The 17,318-nt window shown below is 39.0% G+C and overlaps 15 non-coding genes across 15 annotated transcripts; 8 read left to right on the top strand and 7 right to left on the bottom strand.

The window, feature by feature from the left end:
• The first annotated feature begins 797 nt into the window (after positions 1-797).
• TRNAQ-UUG (transfer RNA glutamine (anticodon UUG)) lies at positions 798-869 on the top strand. The gene has a single exon. It is a non-coding gene; the product is annotated as a tRNA-Gln (tRNA).
• An 881-nt stretch (positions 870-1,750) lies between these two features.
• Positions 1,751-1,822, bottom strand: TRNAQ-CUG (transfer RNA glutamine (anticodon CUG)). Its single transcript has one exon. It is a non-coding gene; the product is annotated as a tRNA-Gln (tRNA).
• A 259-nt stretch (positions 1,823-2,081) lies between these two features.
• On the top strand, positions 2,082-2,153 carry TRNAQ-UUG (transfer RNA glutamine (anticodon UUG)). Its single transcript has one exon. It is a non-coding gene; the product is annotated as a tRNA-Gln (tRNA).
• A 913-nt stretch (positions 2,154-3,066) lies between these two features.
• Positions 3,067-3,138, bottom strand: TRNAQ-CUG (transfer RNA glutamine (anticodon CUG)). The gene has a single exon. It is a non-coding gene; the product is annotated as a tRNA-Gln (tRNA).
• Positions 3,139-5,490: 2,352 nt separating this feature from the next.
• TRNAQ-UUG (transfer RNA glutamine (anticodon UUG)) lies at positions 5,491-5,562 on the top strand. Its single transcript has one exon. It is a non-coding gene; the product is annotated as a tRNA-Gln (tRNA).
• Positions 5,563-6,443: 881 nt separating this feature from the next.
• TRNAQ-CUG (transfer RNA glutamine (anticodon CUG)) lies at positions 6,444-6,515 on the bottom strand. The gene has a single exon. It is a non-coding gene; the product is annotated as a tRNA-Gln (tRNA).
• Positions 6,516-6,774: 259 nt separating this feature from the next.
• On the top strand, positions 6,775-6,846 carry TRNAQ-UUG (transfer RNA glutamine (anticodon UUG)). The gene has a single exon. It is a non-coding gene; the product is annotated as a tRNA-Gln (tRNA).
• Positions 6,847-7,759: 913 nt separating this feature from the next.
• Positions 7,760-7,831, bottom strand: TRNAQ-CUG (transfer RNA glutamine (anticodon CUG)). The gene has a single exon. It is a non-coding gene; the product is annotated as a tRNA-Gln (tRNA).
• Positions 7,832-10,194: 2,363 nt separating this feature from the next.
• TRNAQ-UUG (transfer RNA glutamine (anticodon UUG)) lies at positions 10,195-10,266 on the top strand. Its single transcript has one exon. It is a non-coding gene; the product is annotated as a tRNA-Gln (tRNA).
• An 881-nt stretch (positions 10,267-11,147) lies between these two features.
• Positions 11,148-11,219, bottom strand: TRNAQ-CUG (transfer RNA glutamine (anticodon CUG)). The gene has a single exon. It is a non-coding gene; the product is annotated as a tRNA-Gln (tRNA).
• Positions 11,220-11,478: 259 nt separating this feature from the next.
• Positions 11,479-11,550, top strand: TRNAQ-UUG (transfer RNA glutamine (anticodon UUG)). The gene has a single exon. It is a non-coding gene; the product is annotated as a tRNA-Gln (tRNA).
• A 913-nt stretch (positions 11,551-12,463) lies between these two features.
• Positions 12,464-12,535, bottom strand: TRNAQ-CUG (transfer RNA glutamine (anticodon CUG)). Its single transcript has one exon. It is a non-coding gene; the product is annotated as a tRNA-Gln (tRNA).
• A 2,352-nt stretch (positions 12,536-14,887) lies between these two features.
• TRNAQ-UUG (transfer RNA glutamine (anticodon UUG)) lies at positions 14,888-14,959 on the top strand. The gene has a single exon. It is a non-coding gene; the product is annotated as a tRNA-Gln (tRNA).
• A 1,212-nt stretch (positions 14,960-16,171) lies between these two features.
• Positions 16,172-16,243, top strand: TRNAQ-UUG (transfer RNA glutamine (anticodon UUG)). Its single transcript has one exon. It is a non-coding gene; the product is annotated as a tRNA-Gln (tRNA).
• A 913-nt stretch (positions 16,244-17,156) lies between these two features.
• On the bottom strand, positions 17,157-17,228 carry TRNAQ-CUG (transfer RNA glutamine (anticodon CUG)). Its single transcript has one exon. It is a non-coding gene; the product is annotated as a tRNA-Gln (tRNA).
• Positions 17,229-17,318: the final 90 nt, after the last annotated feature.

A 17,318-nucleotide genomic window follows, 5' to 3' on the forward strand; every position in this document is an offset into this window, starting at 1 on the left:
ACACATATTGTAAGCGGACATAAAATGACCTATATTAGCTAATATAAGTAAACAGACATCACTCCCCCCTCCCCACAAAAAGGGATGTATGCGTACACAAAAAATAAAAATGAAAAACAAGCAACTACTGCAGTTAAAATCTAAAAATGTAAATTCAGTTACATGATCATGACTCGGAAGGGGAAGTTAAAAAGTAAAAAAACACACGGTAGGAGAGAGGTTAGCTTTACATGCCATGAGGGAGGAAGAGGTCTTCCAAGCACTGTTGTGTATGTTGGTCAATCCCTCTGAAACGCAAAAGGGATGTGCACATAGAAATCAAAGCAGAGTCATCCAGAGAGACTATTTAATTCTTTTTTTTTCAAATTCTCAAAAGGAAGCTGCTATCAAATTGAACTATTCATCACAGCCACTGCTAGGAAATCTATGTGCATAAAATGACAATACACCCAAAGGAAAACAAAATATAGCTATAACATGTCAGATTACTAAATTCAGAGTCCAGCCTACTAACCATTAGACCATGGAACCTAAATACTTCCGCAAATGCTGAACTTCATTATGCCAAAACAGAGGCAGTCAGAAACAATATTTAATATTGCTTAATCATATGCCTCAAGAGGAAGAATTTGATCTACATGCTCTACAAAGCACAGAGATTGCTATAGCACAACGTCAATCGACAACATCGCTGTGTTTGTATGATATCAGTCAATTGGGACTATGAATCTGTAAAAATTGTAAATGTGCTCTATATTGCCATTTCTGATTCAACGCTCTCAGGTGCATCTTGCAAGGGTTCCATGGTGTAATGGTTAGCACTTCGGACTTTGAATCCAACGATCCGAGTTCAAGTCTCGGTGGGACCGTTATCTTGCTCTTACACTCCATTTTCTAATTTCTCAAATTACAATTCAACAGAGTTAATATTCAGAAGTTCAGTCGACTCTCTCTGCACGACATTACATTTAAATGCACTTTGGTGCCTGATACCAATACAGTGATGCAACTACATATCGTTAATGTACAATCCCTAAGGTCAATCAGAGTGGGCACCCAGATATCTCTCAGAAACATTTTCCACAGATGAATAATGTCCAACCTTAACTCTATGAAAAGAAAAATGTACACACTATGTGCAGTAGATTCTCTGCTCACTGGAACATGCAGAAACAACATTGATGTGAAAAGATTGGAAAAAGCCCTATTTTATTAACATTAAAAAATGTTATACAATTATTTTGGTGAATCATATTCACTTTCACAATCATTCCTATGTTTCAAGCAATTTGATGGTCTTATTAAATGTGTAAAAAATGTAATTCTTTGAGTTGACAAACTGTATGGAGAGCAAACTTTTTATAACTTACAAGAGTTATGAGTTCTAGAAAGTAGTGCATTTACTGATCAAGTGCCATTGTTTAAATGTACTTACTTTATTTGGATCACACCTTTCTCGAAAGAAGAAATAAACTCTAAATTATCAGGAAACAATTCAACTGATTTTAGGGGCCTCCTGGGCTTTCAATGCAAATCGCTGAGATCAAAAGCCAGTTTAATAGCCATTATACCTTGGAGCTTTGGAGATATGAGAGTGGGCAGTTTCTTTGTGGCAAAAGAGAGTCATCCCCAGAAACTATTAATATTCTTTGGTCAAAGAAGACTGCCATCAAAGTGGGCTGTAAAGCAAAGCTATTGCTGTTATATCTATCTGCAAATGAAAGGCAACTCTAAAAGAGAAGCAGCCCCAAGGTCCCACCGAGACTTGAACTCGCATCGCTGGATTCAGAGTCCAGAGTGCTAACCATTACACCATGGAACCCACATATTCAGTAGCATGATGCACTTCATTCTGGAAAAACAGAGCACATCAGAGAAAATATGTAATATTCCTATATCATTAGACTCCAGAGGAAGAATTTGATCCAAATGAGACATGAAGCCAATACTTTGCGATTGCACAGCATCCAACAGCAACAGTGCTGCTTCGATATAATATCAGTAAACGGTTACTATAGGTCAGTAAAAATCTTGACTGTGCCCTATATTCTCATTGCCCTTATGAAGCTCTGCTCAACAAGGGTTCCATGATGTAATGGTTAGCACTTTGGACTTTGAATCCAGCGATCCGAGTTCAAGTCTCGGTGGAACCTCTCTCTTGCTCTAACACACTTTGTCTCCTTGTTGTCTTAAATTATAGGCCAAAGATAGTAATATTCATAAGGTTAGTGGTGTAGGGTATTCATTTTCGCTCTCACTCTCTGGCATAACTTTTCATAAAAATCCACTTTTGTGCCTAGCACCTTAACCTTTATGCATTTTTTTTAAATGTATGAACAGTGAGGTCATTCTGAGTCGATGGGCAGATCTGCATCGGAAACATACATAAAAGATTTGAAATTTTCAAACTTAACTCAATGTTAAGAAACATGCTCAATCTGTGACCCAATGGATTCTCTTTTTACTTGAAGATGCAGCAACAACATTAATAATACCATTTTGGGAAAAGCAGCTCTATTGTATCGCCATTCTCTTTCAAAATTGTTAAAGGGTTAATCCTATGAAAAGCGACCACATTCAGAATCAATGATATTAATCAAGCGTCTTAACAGCCTTTACATGTTTGTAAAATAAAGGTATCAGTTTGAGATGAAAAATAGAACGAAGAACACACTTTTCTTAATTCACAAAAGGCCTGAGGTGTATAAATACTGTTTGTACCGACCAAGGGCCCATTCGTGAATGTACTTACTTTAGTTGGATCATACCTTTCTTCAAAGAAGACATCCACAATAAACCATAAGGGAAAGGTTTGACTGATGGTAAACTCTTACAGAGATTTGAATGCAAATTATTGGATTCAACCTCCAGGGTGCTACCATTACACCATGGGTCTTTCACACCACAGAAAGTGGTGGGTTTCATTGTGGCTAAAGAGCGTCATCCATGGAAAATCTTTCTTTTTTCAAATGCACCCAGGGAATAATGCTATGAAAGTGGGCGACACAGCAGCGTCATTGCTATTAAAACAAGACACTGAGAGGAAAACAAACACAGTAATTCCCAAGGTCCCACCGAGATTTGAACTCGGATCGCTGGATTCAGAGTCCAGAGTGCTAACCATTACACCATGGAACCTACATACTTAGTGACATGATGAACGTCATTGCAGCAAAAAAAGAGCCTTTTAGAGAATGTATGCAATATTCTTTTATCTTATGCCTCCAGAGGAAGAATCCTATCCAAATGAGCTGTAAAGCAAAGAGTTTGCTATTGCGCAACAACCAACTAAACAGTTCCACATTTGCATAATATCCGTGGGCTAGGAATATGAGTTTGTTAAAATGATGCATGAGATCTCGATTCTCATTTCTGTTACAACTCTGTCAGGTTGCACCAGCAAGGGGCCCATGGTGTAATGGTTAGCAAAGAACATTACTGAAGGGCCCCTCGGCCAGCCAGAAAGCCAAAATGGAGAGAACGGGCATGAACTGGTTGTGAATGAGCTTCAAAATGCGTTCACAGGTAATTGAACTGGTGATCTCCTCAGTTTATACACCTGGAACTCCTGTCAATAGCAACAGTCGGCAGCTGGGTTGCCAGACATTTCGTCGAAAAAAATTTGTCGACAGGACAATTGGTCGAAACCATTTGGTCGAAAACCAAATGGTCGAATTGCTTTGTTTTTTATTTTCACATTTTTTTTTGGGGGGGAGTTTGGGGGGTCCCCCCAACCCCCTTTTTTTCTAAAAACCCCTTTTTTTCCGTAAACTACAACCTAAAAAATATATATATAAATAAATAAAAAAATCGACCATTTGGCTTTCGACCAAATTACGTCGACCAAATGTCTTTCGACGAAATGTCTTTCGACGAAATGTCCGGACAGCGGCAGCTGGTCTGTGTCAGTAATGGCAATTTGATTTTGCCATTTTCACAACTCCCTAATAAATGAACAAAATGTTCCATTTGTAGGCACAGTTACATGCTATGGTATGTATACCATGCTTAATAACCACCATAGGAGGCTCAGAGCACCATCCGCATTCTTACGTACAAAACATGTAAGGAAATAATCAGATCTTTTGCTCTGCAGGAGTCAGGCTTCTTTAAAGCCTGACAAAGTGGCAGAGTGCCATTGTAAACTGAGGCATGATGAAACCATGCCCAAGAACCCAGGCAGGTTAAACCCTTCCACGCATGCCCCTAGGCCCCAGACAGGGCAGCTGGCATGGATTATGGACACTTTTAACATAGGGTGGTTTTTCAACCTTATCTCCTCTGGGAGCAAAGCGCTGGACAGGGTTTCCTGTACGTTTTTGAGGTTCGCAGGGATCTATGTGTGGATGTTTCTTGGTGTGAAAAGCATGACACCTTTTGGGGTGACACCAGGCTCTTCTGGGAGTTAATTTGCATAATCTCTACTTTCTATTTTATGTGACATGGGCTGCAGTTACATTGTTCTGTTAATAGAGGGCAACACACAGGTCATAGTTCCAAACAGGGGTGCACAGTCTGCTTGCTAGCTTGCATTTACAGTTCTATTTGGGATTCACCGCCTTTTCGTAAACTGAGTACTCTTCCGGAGTATTTCTAACTTATGTAGGTGTTTTGGGGGTGTTACGTGCCTTTGTATGACTGCTGCAAACCACTTGATATTAGACATTGATTGGAAACGACATAAAAAATCCTGACACATATTGTAAGCGGACATAAAATGACCTATATTAGCTAATATAAGTAAACAGACATCACTCCCCCCTCCCCACAAAAAGGGATGTATGCGTACACAAAAAATAAAAATGAAAAACGAGCAACTACTGCAGTTAAAATCTAAAAATGTAAATTCAGTTACATGATCATGACTCGGAAGGGGAAGTTAAAAAGTAAAAAAACACACGGTAGGAGAGAGGTTAGCTTTACATGCCATGAGGGAGGAAGAGGTCCTCCAAGCACTGTTGTGTATGTTGGTCAATCCCTCTGAAACGCAAAAGGGATGTGCACATAGAAATCAAAGCAGAGTCATCCAGAGAGACTATTTAATTCTTTTTTTTTCAAATTCTCAAAAGGAAGCTGCTATCAAATTGAACTATTCATCACAGCCACTGCTAGGAAATCTATGTGCATAAAATGACAATACACCCAAAGGAAAACAAAATATAGCTATAACATGTCAGATTACTAAATTCAGAGTCCAGCCTACTAACCATTAGACCATGGAACCTAAATACTTCCGCAAATGCTGAACTTCATTATGCCAAAACAGAGGCAGTCAGAAACAATATTTAATATTGCTTAATCATATGCCTCAAGAGGAAGAATTTGATCTACATGCTCTATAAAGCACAGAGATTGCTATAGCACAACGTCAATCGACAACATCGCTGTGTTTGTATGATATCAGTCAATTGGGACTATGAATCTGTAAAAATTGTAAATGTGCTCTATATTGCCATTTCTGATTCAACGCTCTCAGGTGCATCTTGCAAGGGTTCCATGGTGTAATGGTTAGCACTTCGGACTTTGAATCCAACGATCCGAGTTCAAGTCTCGGTGGGACCGTTATCTTGCTCTTACACTCCATTTTCTAATTTCTCAAATTACAATTCAACAGAGTTAATATTCAGAAGTTCAGTCGACTCTCTCTGCACGACATTACATTTAAATGCACTTTGGTGCCTGATACCAATACAGTGATGCAACTACATATCGTTAATGTACAATCCCTAAGGTCAATCAGAGTGGGCACCCAGATATCTCTCAGAAACATTTTCCACAGATGAATAATGTCCAACCTTAACTCTATGAAAAGAAAAATGTACACACTATGTGCAGTAGATTCTCTGCTCACTGGAACATGCAGAAACAACATTGATGTGAAAAGATTGGAAAAAGCCCTATTTTATTAACATTAAAAAATGTTATACAATTATTTTGGTGAATCATATTCACTTTCACAATCATTCCTATGTTTCAAGCAATTTGATGGTCTTATTAAATGTGTAAAAAATGTAATTCTTTGAGTTGACAAACTGTATGGAGAGCAAACTTTTTATAACTTACAAGAGTTATGAGTTCTAGAAAGTAGTGCATTTACTGATCAAGTGCCATTGTTTAAATGTACTTACTTTATTTGGATCACACCTTTCTCGAAAGAAGAAATAAACTCTAAATTATCAGGAAACAATTCAACTGATTTTAGGGGCCTCCTGGGCTTTCAATGCAAATCGCTGAGATCAAAAGCCAGTTTAATAGCCATTATACCTTGGAGCTTTGGAGATATGAGAGTGGGCAGTTTCTTTGTGGCAAAAGAGAGTCATCCCCAGAAACTATTAATATTCTTTGGTCAAAGAAGACTGCCATCAAAGTGGGCTGTAAAGCAAAGCTATTGCTGTTATATCTATCTGCAAATGAAAGGCAACTCTAAAAGAGAAGCAGCCCCAAGGTCCCACCGAGACTTGAACTCGCATCGCTGGATTCAGAGTCCAGAGTGCTAACCATTACACCATGGAACCCACATATTCAGTAGCATGATGCACTTCATTCTGGAAAAACAGAGCACATCAGAGAAAATATGTAATATTCCTATATCATTAGACTCCAGAGGAAGAATTTGATCCAAATGAGACATGAAGCCAATACTTTGCGATTGCACAGCATCCAACAGCAACAGTGCTGCTTCGATATAATATCAGTAAACGGTTACTATAGGTCAGTAAAAATCTTGACTGTGCCCTATATTCTCATTGCCCTTATGAAGCTCTGCTCAACAAGGGTTCCATGGTGTAATGGTTAGCACTTTGGACTTTGAATCCAGCGATCCGAGTTCAAGTCTCGGTGGAACCTCTCTCTTGCTCTAACACACTTTGTCTCCTTGTTGTCTTAAATTATAGGCCAAAGATAGTAATATTCATAAGGTTAGTGGTGTAGGGTATTCATTTTCGCTCTCACTCTCTGGCATAACTTTTCATAAAAATCCACTTTTGTGCCTAGCACCTTAACCTTTATGCATTTTTTTTAAATGTATGAACAGTGAGGTCATTCTGAGTCGATGGGCAGATCTGCATCGGAAACATACATAAAAGATTTGAAATTTTCAAACTTAACTCAATGTTAAGAAACATGCTCAATCTGTGACCCAATGGATTCTCTTTTTACTTGAAGATGCAGCAACAACATTAATAATACCATTTTGGGAAAAGCAGCTCTATTGTATCGCCATTCTCTTTCAAAATTGTTAAAGGGTTAATCCTATGAAAAGCGACCACATTCAGAATCAATTATATTAATCAAGCATCTTAACAGCCTTTACATGTTTGTAAAATAAAGGTATCAGTTTGAGATGAAAAATAGAACGAAGAACACACTTTTCTTAATTCACAAAAGGCCTGAGGTGTATAAATACTGTTTGTACCGACCAAGGGCCCATTCGTGAATGTACTTACTTTAGTTGGATCATACCTTTCTTCAAAGAAGACATCCACAATAAACCATAAGGGAAAGGTTTGACTGATGGTAAACTCTTACAGAGATTTGAATGCAAATTATTGGATTCAACCTCCAGGGTGCTACCATTACACCATGGGTCTTTCACACCACAGAAAGTGGTGGGTTTCATTGTGGCTAAAGAGCGTCATCCATGGAAAATCTTTCTTTTTTCAAATGCACCCAGGGAATAATGCTATGAAAGTGGGCGACACAGCAGCGTCATTGCTATTAAAACAAGACACTGAGAGGAAAACAAACACAGTAATTCCCAAGGTCCCACCGAGATTTGAACTCGGATCGCTGGATTCAGAGTCCAGAGTGCTAACCATTACACCATGGAACCTACATACTTAGTGACATGATGAACGTCATTGCAGCAAAAAAAGAGCCTTTTAGAGAATGTATGCAATATTCTTTTATCTTATGCCTCCAGAGGAAGAATCCTATCCAAATGAGCTGTAAAGCAAAGAGTTTGCTATTGCGCAACAACCAACTAAACAGTTCCACATTTGCATAATATCCGTGGGCTAGGAATATGAGTTTGTTAAAATGATGCATGAGATCTCGATTCTCATTTCTGTTACAACTCTGTCAGGTTGCACCAGCAAGGGGCCCATGGTGTAATGGTTAGCAAAGAACATTACTGAAGGGCCCCTCGGCCAGCCAGAAAGCCAAAATGGAGAGAACGGGCATGAACTGGTTGTGAATGAGCTTCAAAATGCGTTCACAGGTAATTGAACTGGTGATCTCCTCAGTTTATACACCTGGAACTCCTGTCAATAGCAACAGTCGGCAGCTGGGTTGCCAGACATTTCGTCGAAAAAAATTTGTCGACAGGACAATTGGTCGAAACCATTTGGTCGAAAACCAAATGGTCGAATTGCTTTGTTTTTTATTTTCACATTTTTTTTGGGGGGGGGTTTGGGGGGTCCCCCCAACCCCCTTTTTTTCTAAAAACCCCTTTTTTTCCGTAAACTACAACCTAAAAAATATATATATAAATAAATAAAAAAATCGACCATTTGGCTTTCGACCAAATTACGTCGACCAAATGTCTTTCGACGAAATGTCCGGACAGCGGCAGCTGGTCTGTGTCAGTAATGGCAATTTGATTTTGCCATTTTCACAACTCCCTAATAAATGAACAAAATGTTCCATTTGTAGGCACAGTTACATACTATGGTATGTATACCATGCTTAATAACCACCATAGGAGGCTCAGAGCACCATCCGCATTCTTACGTACAAAACATGTAAGGAAATAATCAGATCTTTTGCTCTGCAGGAGTCAGGCTTCTTTAAAGCCTGACAAAGTGGCAGAGTGCCATTGTAAACTGAGGCATGATGAAACCATGCCCAAGAACCCAGGCAGGTTAAACCCTTCCACTCATGCCCCTAGGCCCCGAATGGCCACGAACGGCCAGGTTCTATAGACAGGGCAGCTGGCATGGATTATGGACACTTTTAACATAGGGTGGTTTTTCAACCTTATCTCCTCTGGGAGCAAAGCGCTGGACAGGGTTTCCTGTACGTTTTTGAGGTTCGCAGGGATCTATGTGTGGATGTTTCTTGGTGTGAAAAGCATGACACCTTTTGGGGTGACACCAGGCTCTTCTGGGAGTTAATTTGCATAATCTCTACTTTCTATTTTATGTGACATGGGCTGCAGTTACATTGTTCTGTTAATAGAGGGCAACACACAGGTCATAGTTCCAAACAGGGGTGCACAGTCTGCTTGCTAGCTTACATTTACAGTTCTATTTGGGATTCACCGCCTTTTCATAAACTGAGTACTCTTCCGGAGTATTTCTAACTTATGTAGGTGTTTTGGGGGTGTTACGTGCCTTTGTATGACTGCTGCAAACCACTTGATATTAGACATTGATTGGAAACGACATAAAAAATCCTGACACATATTGTAAGCGGACATAAAATGACCTATATTAGCTAATATAAGTAAACAGACATCACTCCCCCCTCCCCACAAAAAGGGATGTATGCGTACACAAAAAATAAAAATGAAAAACAAGCAACTACTGCAGTTAAAATCTAAAAATGTAAATTCAGTTACATGATCATGACTCGGAAGGGGAAGTTAAAAAGTAAAAAAACACACGGTAGGAGAGAGGTTAGCTTTACATGCCATGAGGGAGGAAGAGGTCTTCCAAGCACTGTTGTGTATGTTGGTCAATCCCTCTGAAACGCAAAAGGGATGTGCACATAGAAATCAAAGCAGAGTCATCCAGAGAGACTATTTAATTCTTTTTTTTTCAAATTCTCAAAAGGAAGCTGCTATCAAATTGAACTATTCATCACAGCCACTGCTAGGAAATCTATGTGCATAAAATGACAATACACCCAAAGGAAAACAAAATATAGCTATAACATGTCAGATTACTAAATTCAGAGTCCAGCCTACTAACCATTAGACCATGGAACCTAAATACTTCCGCAAATGCTGAACTTCATTATGCCAAAACAGAGGCAGTCAGAAACAATATTTAATATTGCTTAATCATATGCCTCAAGAGGAAGAATTTGATCTACATGCTCTACAAAGCACAGAGATTGCTATAGCACAACGTCAATCGACAACATCGCTGTGTTTGTATGATATCAGTCAATTGGGACTATGAATCTGTAAAAATTGTAAATGTGCTCTATATTGCCATTTCTGATTCAACGCTCTCAGGTGCATCTTGCAAGGGTTCCATGGTGTAATGGTTAGCACTTCGGACTTTGAATCCAACGATCCGAGTTCAAGTCTCGGTGGGACCGTTATCTTGCTCTTACACTCCATTTTCTAATTTCTCAAATTACAATTCAACAGAGTTAATATTCAGAAGTTCAGTCGACTCTCTCTGCACGACATTACATTTAAATGCACTTTGGTGCCTGATACCAATACAGTGATGCAACTACATATTGTTAATGTACAATCCCTAAGGTCAATCAGAGTGGGCACCCAGATATCTCTCAGAAACATTTTCCACAGATGAATAATGTCCAACCTTAACTCTATGAAAAGAAAAATGTACACACTATGTGCAGTAGATTCTCTGCTCACTGGAACATGCAGAAACAACATTGATGTGAAAAGATTGGAAAAAGCCCTATTTTATTAACATTAAAAAATGTTATACAATTATTTTGGTGAATCATATTCACTTTCACAATCATTCCTATGTTTCAAGCAATTTGATGGTCTTATTAAATGTGTAAAAAATGTAATTCTTTGAGTTGACAAACTGTATGGAGAGCAAACTTTTTATAACTTACAAGAGTTATGAGTTCTAGAAAGTAGTGCATTTACTGATCAAGTGCCATTGTTTAAATGTACTTACTTTATTTGGATCACACCTTTCTCGAAAGAAGAAATAAACTCTAAATTATCAGGAAACAATTCAACTGATTTTAGGGGCCTCCTGGGCTTTCAATGCAAATCGCTGAGATCAAAAGCCAGTTTAATAGCCATTATACCTTGGAGCTTTGGAGATATGAGAGTGGGCAGTTTCTTTGTGGCAAAAGAGAGTCATCCCCAGAAACTATTAATATTCTTTGGTCAAAGAAGACTGCCATCAAAGTGGGCTGTAAAGCAAAGCTATTGCTGTTATATCTATCTGCAAATGAAAGGCAACTCTAAAAGAGAAGCAGCCCCAAGGTCCCACCGAGACTTGAACTCGCATCGCTGGATTCAGAGTCCAGAGTGCTAACCATTACACCATGGAACCCACATATTCAGTAGCATGATGCACTTCATTCTGGAAAAACAGAGCACATCAGAGAAAATATGTAATATTCCTATATCATTAGACTCCAGAGGAAGAATTTGATCCAAATGAGACATGAAGCCAATACTTTGCGATTGCACAGCATCCAACAGCAACAGTGCTGCTTCGATATAATATCAGTAAACGGTTACTATAGGTCAGTAAAAATCTTGACTGTGCCCTATATTCTCATTGCCCTTATGAAGCTCTGCTCAACAAGGGTTCCATGGTGTAATGGTTAGCACTTTGGACTTTGAATCCAGCGATCCGAGTTCAAGTCTCGGTGGAACCTCTCTCTTGCTCTAACACACTTTGTCTCCTTGTTGTCTTAAATTATAGGCCAAAGATAGTAATATTCATAAGGTTAGTGGTGTAGGGTATTCATTTTCGCTCTCACTCTCTGGCATAACTTTTCATAAAAATCCACTTTTGTGCCTAGCACCTTAACCTTTATGCATTTTTTTTAAATGTATGAACAGTGAGGTCATTCTGAGTCGATGGGCAGATCTGCATCGGAAACATACATAAAAGATTTGAAATTTTCAAACTTAACTCAATGTTAAGAAACATGCTCAATCTGTGACCCAATGGATTCTCTTTTTACTTGAAGATGCAGCAACAACATTAATAATACCATTTTGGGAAAAGCAGCTCTATTGTATCGCCATTCTCTTTCAAAATTGTTAAAGGGTTAATCCTATGAAAAGCGACCACATTCAGAATCAATGATATTAATCAAGCGTCTTAACAGCCTTTACATGTTTGTAAAATAAAGGTATCAGTTTGAGATGAAAAATAGAACGAAGAACACACTTTTCTTAATTCACAAAAGGCCTGAGGTGTATAAATACTGTTTGTACCGACCAAGGGCCCATTCGTGAATGTACTTACTTTAGTTGGATCATACCTTTCTTCAAAGAAGACATCCACAATAAACCATAAGGGAAAGGTTTGACTGATGGTAAACTCTTACAGAGATTTGAATGCAAATTATTGGATTCAACCTCCAGGGTGCTACCATTACACCATGGGTCTTTCACACCACAGAAAGTGGTGGGTTTCATTGTGGCTAAAGAGCGTCATCCATGGAAAATCTTTCTTTTTTCAAATGCACCCAGGGAATAATGCTATGAAAGTGGGCGACACAGCAGCGTCATTGCTATTAAAACAAGACACTGAGAGGAAAACAAACACAGTAATTCCCAAGGTCCCACCGAGATTTGAACTCGGATCGCTGGATTCAGAGTCCAGAGTGCTAACCATTACACCATGGAACCTACATGCTTAGTGACATGATGAACGTCATTGCAGCAAAAAAAGAGCCTTTTAGAGAATGTATGCAATATTCTTTTATCTTATGCCTCCAGAGGAAGAATCCTATCCAAATGAGCTGTAAAGCAAAGAGTTTGCTATTGCGCAACAACCAACTAAACAGTTCCACATTTGCATAATATCCGTGGGCTAGGAATATGAGTTTGTTAAAATGATGCATGAGATCTCGATTCTCATTTCTGTTACAACTCTGTCAGGTTGCACCAGCAAGGGGCCCATGGTGTAATGGTTAGCAAAGAACATTACTGAAGGGCCCCTCGGCCAGCCAGAAAGCCAAAATGGAGAGAACGGGCATGAACTGGTTGTGAATGAGCTTCAAAATGCGTTCACAGGTAATTGAACTGGTGATCTCCTCAGTTTATACACCTGGAACTCCTGTCAATAGCAACAGTCGGCAGCTGGGTTGCCAGACATTTCGTCGAAAAAAATTTGTCGACAGGACAATTGGTCGAAACCATTTGGTCGAAAACCAAATGGTCGAATTGCTTTGTTTTTTATTTTCACATTTTTTTTTGGGGGGGAGTTTGGGGGGTCCCCCCAACCCCCTTTTTTTCTAAAAACCCCTTTTTTTCCGTAAACTACAACCTAAACAATGTATATATAAATAAATAAAAAAATCGACCATTTGGCTTTCGACCAAATTACGTCGACCAAATGTCTTTCGACCAAATGTCTTTCGACGAAATGTCCGGACAGCGGCAGCTGGTCTGTGTCAGTAATGGCAATTTGATTTTGCCATTTTCACAACTCCCTAATAAATAAACAAAATGTTCCATTTGTAGGCACAGTTACATGCTATGGTATGTATACCATGCTTAATAACCACCATAGGAGGCTCAGAGCACCATCCGCATTCTTACGTACAAAACATGTAAGGAAATAATCAGATCTTTTGCTCTGCAGGAGTCAGGCTTCTTTAAAGCCTGACAAAGTGGCAGAGTGCCATTGTAAACTGAGGCATGATGAAACCATGCCCAAGAACCCAGGCAGGTTAAACCCTTCCACTCATGCCCCTAGGCCCCAGACAGGGCAGCTGGCATGGATTATGGACACTTTTAACATAGGGTGGTTTTTCAACCTTATCTCCTCTGGGAGCAAAGCGCTGGACAGGGTTTCCTGTACGTTTTTGAGGTTCGCAGGGATCTATGTGTGGATGTTTCTTGGTGTGAAAAGCATGACACCTTTTGGGGTGACACCAGGCTCTTCTGGGTGTTAATTTGCATAATCTCTACTTTCTATTTTATGTGACATGGGCTGCAGTTACATTGTTCTGTTAATAGAGGGCAACACACAGGTCATAGTTCCAAACAGGGGTGCACAGTCTGCTTGCTAGCTTGCATTTACAGTTCTATTTGGGATTCACCGCCTTTTCGTAAACTGAGTACTCTTCCGGAGTATTTCTAACTTATGTAGGTGTTTTGGGGGTGTTACGTGCCTTTGTATGACTGCTGCAAACCACTTGATATTAGACATTGATTGGAAACGACATAAAAAATCCTGACACATATTGTAAGCGGACATAAAATGACCTATATTAGCTAATATAAGTAAACAGACATCACTCCCCCCTCCCCACAAAAAGGGATGTATGCGTACACAAAAAATAAAAATGAAAAACAAGCAACTACTGCAGTTAAAATCTAAAAATGTAAATTCAGTTACATGATCATGACTCGGAAGGGGAAGTTAAAAAGTAAAAAAACACACGGTAGGAGAGAGGTTAGCTTTACATGCCATGAGGGAGGAAGAGGTCCTCCAAGCACTGTTGTGTATGTTGGTCAATCCCTCTGAAACGCAAAAGGGATGTGCACATAGAAATCAAAGCAGAGTCATCCAGAGAGACTATTTAATTCTTTTTTTTTCAAATTCTCAAAAGGAAGCTGCTATCAAATTGAACTATTCATCACAGCCACTGCTAGGAAATCTATGTGCATAAAATGACAATACACCCAAAGGAAAACAAAATATAGCTATAACATGTCAGATTACTAAATTCAGAGTCCAGCCTACTAACCATTAGACCATGGAACCTAAATACTTCCGCAAATGCTGAACTTCATTATGCCAAAACAGAGGCAGTCAGAAACAATATTTAATATTGCTTAATCATATGCCTCAAGAGGAAGAATTTGATCTACATGCTCTATAAAGCACAGAGATTGCTATAGCACAACGTCAATCGACAACATCGCTGTGTTTGTATGATATCAGTCAATTGGGACTATGAATCTGTAAAAATTGTAAATGTGCTCTATATTGCCATTTCTGATTCAACGCTCTCAGGTGCATCTTGCAAGGGTTCCATGGTGTAATGGTTAGCACTTCGGACTTTGAATCCAACGATCCGAGTTCAAGTCTCGGTGGGACCGTTATCTTGCTCTTACACTCCATTTTCTAATTTCTCAAATTACAATTCAACAGAGTTAATATTCAGAAGTTCAGTCGACTCTCTCTGCACGACATTACATTTAAATGCACTTTGGTGCCTGATACCAATACAGTGATGCAACTACATATCGTTAATGTACAATCCCTAAGGTCAATCAGAGTGGGCACCCAGATATCTCTCAGAAACATTTTCCACAGATGAATAATGTCCAACCTTAACTCTATGAAAAGAAAAATGTACACACTATGTGCAGTAGATTCTCTGCTCACTGGAACATGCAGAAACAACATTGATGTGAAAAGATTGGAAAAAGCCCTATTTTATTAACATTAAAAAATGTTATACAATTATTTTGGTGAATCATATTCACTTTCACAATCATTCCTATGTTTCAAGCAATTTGATGGTCTTATTAAATGTGTAAAAAATGTAATTCTTTGAGTTGACAAACTGTATGGAGAGCAAACTTTTTATAACTTACAAGAGTTATGAGTTCTAGAAAGTAGTGCATTTACTGATCAAGTGCCATTGTTTAAATGTACTTACTTTATTTGGATCACACCTTTCTCGAAAGAAGAAATAAACTCTAAATTATCAGGAAACAATTCAACTGATTTTAGGGGCCTCCTGGGCTTTCAATGCAAATCGCTGAGATCAAAAGCCAGTTTAATAGCCATTATACCTTGGAGCTTTGGAGATATGAGAGTGGGCAGTTTCTTTGTGGCAAAAGAGAGTCATCCCCAGAAACTATTAATATTCTTTGGTCAAAGAAGACTGCCATCAAAGTGGGCTGTAAAGCAAAGCTATTGCTGTTATATCTATCTGCAAATGAAAGGCAACTCTAAAAGAGAAGCAGCCCCAAGGTCCCACCGAGACTTGAAATCGCATCGCTGGATTCAGAGTCCAGAGTGCTAACCATTACACCATGGAACCCACATATTCAGTAGCATGATGCACTTCATTCTGGAAAAACAGAGCACATCAGAGAAAATATGTAATATTCCTATATCATTAGACTCCAGAGGAAGAATTTGATCCAAATGAGACATGAAGCCAATACTTTGCGATTGCACAGCATCCAACAGCAACAGTGCTGCTTCGATATAATATCAGTAAACGGTTACTATAGGTCAGTAAAAATCTTGACTGTGCCCTATATTCTCATTGCCCTTATGAAGCTCTGCTCAACAAGGGTTCCATGGTGTAATGGTTAGCACTTTGGACTTTGAATCCAGCGATCCGAGTTCAAGTCTCGGTGGAACCTCTCTCTTGCTCTAACACACTTTGTCTCCTTGTTGTCTTAAATTATAGGCCAAAGATAGTAATATTCATAAGGTTAGTGGTGTAGGGTATTCATTTTCGCTCTCACTCTCTGGCATAACTTTTCATAAAAATCCACTTTTGTGCCTAGCACCTTAACCTTTATGCATTTTTTTTAAATGTATGAACAGTGAGGTCATTCTGAGTCGATGGGCAGATCTGCATCGGAAACATACATAAAAGATTTGAAATTTTCAAACTTAACTCAATGTTAAGAAACATGCTCAATCTGTGACCCAATGGATTCTCTTTTTACTTGAAGATGCAGCAACAACATTAATAATACCATTTTGGGAAAAGCAGCTCTATTGTATCGCCATTCTCTTTCAAAATTGTTAAAGGGTTAATCCTATGAAAAGCGACCACATTCAGAATCAATGATATTAATCAAGCGTCTTAACAGCCTTTACATGTTTGTAAAATAAAGGTATCAGTTTGAGATGAAAAATAGAACGAAGAACACACTTTTCTTAATTCACAAAAGGCCTGAGGTGTATAAATACTGTTTGTACCGACCAAGGGCCCATTCGTGAATGTACTTACTTTAGTTGGATCATACCTTTCTTCAAAGAAGACATCCACAATAAACCATAAGGGAAAGGTTTGACTGATGGTAAACTCTTACAGAGATTTGAATGCAAATTATTGGATTCAACCTCCAGGGTGCTACCATTACACCATGGGTCTTTCACACCACAGAAAGTGGTGGGTTTCATTGTGGCTAAAGAGCGTCATCCATGGAAAATCTTTCTTTTTTCAAATGCACCCAGGGAATAATGCTATGAAAGTGGGCGACACAGCAGCGTCATTGCTATTAAAACAAGACACTGAGAGGAAAACAAACACAGTAATTCCCAAGGTCCCACCGAGATTTGAACTCGGATCGCTGGATTCAGAGTCCAGAGTGCTAACCATTACACCATGGAACCTACATACTTAGTGACATGATGAACGTCATTGCAGCAAAAAAAGAGCCTTTTAGAGAATGTATGCAATATTCTTTTATCTTATGCCTCCAG

The sequence above is a fragment of the Ambystoma mexicanum genome, chromosome 5p, assembly GCF_040938575.1.
Source record: "Ambystoma mexicanum isolate Mex_15411 chromosome 5p, UKY_AmexF1_1, whole genome shotgun sequence".
In the NCBI taxonomy this organism is placed as follows: Eukaryota; Metazoa; Chordata; class Amphibia; order Caudata; family Ambystomatidae; genus Ambystoma; species Ambystoma mexicanum.